General features: G+C 32.9%; 1 non-coding gene across 1 annotated transcript; it reads right to left on the bottom strand.

Annotated features, from left to right (window-relative positions):
• Nucleotides 1-1,589: 1,589 nt before the first annotated feature.
• Nucleotides 1,590-1,656, bottom strand: Smp_tRNA_01661_Gln_TTG.1.1. The gene has a single exon. It is a non-coding gene (tRNA).
• Between the last annotated feature and the right edge of the window lie 1,524 nt (nucleotides 1,657-3,180).

Below are 3,180 nucleotides of genomic sequence, written 5' to 3'. Positions count from 1 at the left end.
TTTATATTGCTAATTAATAGAAGTCTTTCTCAGGGTCGATTAATAAATTATTTAATTTACCAGAAGTGCATTATCAGCTATATGAAAGAAAATGTGTTAAATTATACAAAAAAACTGTCACTAAGTAGATCTTTAAATGACCTTGAATAACAATTTGCTTTAAATATTTAATACTAAATAAACCTTTTCAAGCGGACTGAATTCAATTTCAAGTCGGATCTATGAGTCAATAAAATACTTCTTCCCATTAAGTAGGCTTGTCTCAGATTTTTGAGTAAATGACATATGTTTTCAATGGGAACGTTGAGTAAATTTGAGATAATGAAGTTATCGGTGATCTATAAAATAGTACAATCTTTGTACTGTAAACATATTGTTAAGAAAATAATTTCGCTAAACTTCATCGTAAGTTTTTGTTGGTTTTGAGAGCGAATTATTGATCTTAAGATCTCTTCATTTCTTTTCGAAAACAAAAGCTTATAACTACAATAGTTTGATAGCTGACTGTAAATTTCGTAAGGCTGTTGTTCTTCGTCCACGCCAACGACCAATCATATTTTACTTCCACTGGCAAACATCAATGAACAATTGAGCTTAATACTAGTCAACAGTTAAAAAGATGAATATGAGCGAATGGGCAGAATGAAGTTTGGCAATTAGTTGATCACTTATTATAAAGACAAATATTTATTAACCTTATAGTTTATATGACTGACTAATCTTAGTTGGACAGTCATTGAAAACTAGAAAGCATTGGTCGGATTTTTGTCCTATATATGGAATTTCTTGACAATAAACACATAAACCATTAGATGCCAATTCAGTAGTATGAAGTCTTTTCCCTTTCCCTTGGTTGTTAAGTAGACTATGAAGGCCTACACTTTTCAGAAAATTCACGGAATACAGTGAATATCTTGGACGCAGCTGGATGATTTCGACTTCAGAAATGACTTACGTCTTCTCGTACACAGAAAAAAGATGTAGACGGAAACACCCTATGTACTAGCGGCTTCTGCAACAGTAGGCCTCAACATTCACCAGAGAAAAATCAGAATTCTCAAGTCTGATACAGCGAACACCAATTAAATACAACTTGATCGGGAAGCCCTAGAAGAAATGGAATATTTTACGTAGCTGATCACTATCACTGATAAATAAGAAAGAACCCATACAAACATAAAGTCATGGATCGGCAAAGTAAACTAGGCATATATATATATATATATAAAGTAAACTAGGCATATATATATATATATATATATATATATAAACCAGGTGTTGTAGAGGATTTATATTGCCCTTTATAGGTATACACTTCAATGTACTTATGTTTTGTCCTGTTAGAGGGGAGACAAGAAGAAATGTGGATACTAATCACTGTAGCGTCTCCACTTAGGTTCTGTACTTTTCAGTATGGCTATGTGTTGTAATTTCCTTACAAAAAAAGCAAACCAAATAGAATGGAAACATAACAAAAATGATTACATTATAAGCCAAGATGGATAGTGGCTAGCAGTGGAATCCAGGATGCGCGTTTCGTCCTAATTGGGGACTGGTCAGCTGGATGTCCCTGCATGTCAAAGTTGATGTTCACTCTGGGACTCGAACCCAGTACCTTTCGCTTCAAACGCCATCGCGTTATCTACTCAGCTACTGAGTCCTGATAGCCACTTGCTAGTGCAATGGGGTGAAGTTTTAAATTCACTTGGTATTGTTTATTTGAATCTTTCCATTGATACTTAGGACTATAACTGGTCAGTCTCTTATTGGCATATTAAGGCAATATCGAGGCAATACGCACAGTATGCACATATGCCAATAAGTGACTGACCAGTTGCAGTCCTAAGCATCAATGGGAAGATTCAAACAAACAATACTAAATGAATTCAAAAATGATTACAGTTTTCATATTAAATATACCGAGTATTCAAATTGATCTGCAAAACATATTAACTAGTATAAAATATTTCCTACTTAATTATTCATTTGTCTATCACTAAATCCACTAGTGATATTTCTTTGGAAATCCTGTATAGAAAGTTTATTTAGTCGAAAATATCTTAATCTATCTAATAATTAACCTTAAAAAGATCAATACTACTAACTAAATTCTATTGAACAATAAACAATTAATATTAATTAGTTCAATTTTCATTAGTATTTTTTTAATTAAAACTAAATTATTTTCATTATTTATTTGTTATTTTATTAGTAATTCAATTATAAATTGTTTAGTTAAAGTCTTAAATTATAATGTTACTGTTATAAACTGTAGGATACTTGTTATAAGGCTAGGGTTTCTTGTTATAACAGTCCTTTCACTTTTTACACGTATATGGGACGTTAATTTACCTTAGACGAATATCTACACTAGATTTCCTCCCAGTGTCTATTCTATAGGACTTCAACACAACTCAGATCAAGAACATGAGATTAGCCTGACTAGAACGTCAATATATTTCCATACCAAAATCCGATACAATCCAACAACAAGAACAGTTAATCAATAATAATCAGGATATGGAAATATATGACACATATAACACCTGTCACCCTATCTAATGTCTGACTCAGCAAAACAACCAGTCATTATCATTCTCGCCCATACATCGGTTACTGGAAATGACTTTTAATAATAAATAAAATATTTTAATAATAATAATAACCAGTGGATTTTTGTTTTACATTAAATGATCGAATATTTATTTACCTTTTATAAGGTAGAAGCACGGAATACAATGGACATCTTAGAACCAATTAGACGATTTGGACTTCGCAGATGACCTAACCCTCCTATCTCATACACAAGAACAAAAACAGACGAAGACAACTAATGTAGCAGCAGCCTCTGCATCAATAGGCTTCAACATACACAAAGGAAAAAGCAAGATTCTCAAATACAATCACATTTGATGGAGAAACTGTAGAAGATGTAGAAACACTCACGTACCTGGGAAGCATCATTGATAAACATGGAGGATCTGTTGCAGACGTAAAGGCGAGGATTGGCAAAGCAAGGGCAGCATTTCTACAATTGAAGAACACATGGAACTCAAAACAACTGTCAACTAACTTCAAAGTGACAATCTTCAATACGAACGTCAAGACAGTCCTACTGTACGGAGCTGAAACATGGAGAACTATCACATCCCTCGTCAAGTAGGTACAAGTATTTATAAA

This window comes from Schistosoma mansoni, chromosome 1, assembly GCF_000237925.1.
Source record: "Schistosoma mansoni strain Puerto Rico chromosome 1, complete genome".
Lineage (NCBI taxonomy): Eukaryota > Metazoa > Platyhelminthes > Trematoda > Strigeidida > Schistosomatidae > Schistosoma > Schistosoma mansoni.
The sequence above is the reverse complement of the archived record's forward strand: the minus strand, read 5'-3'. Positions and strand labels throughout refer to the sequence as shown.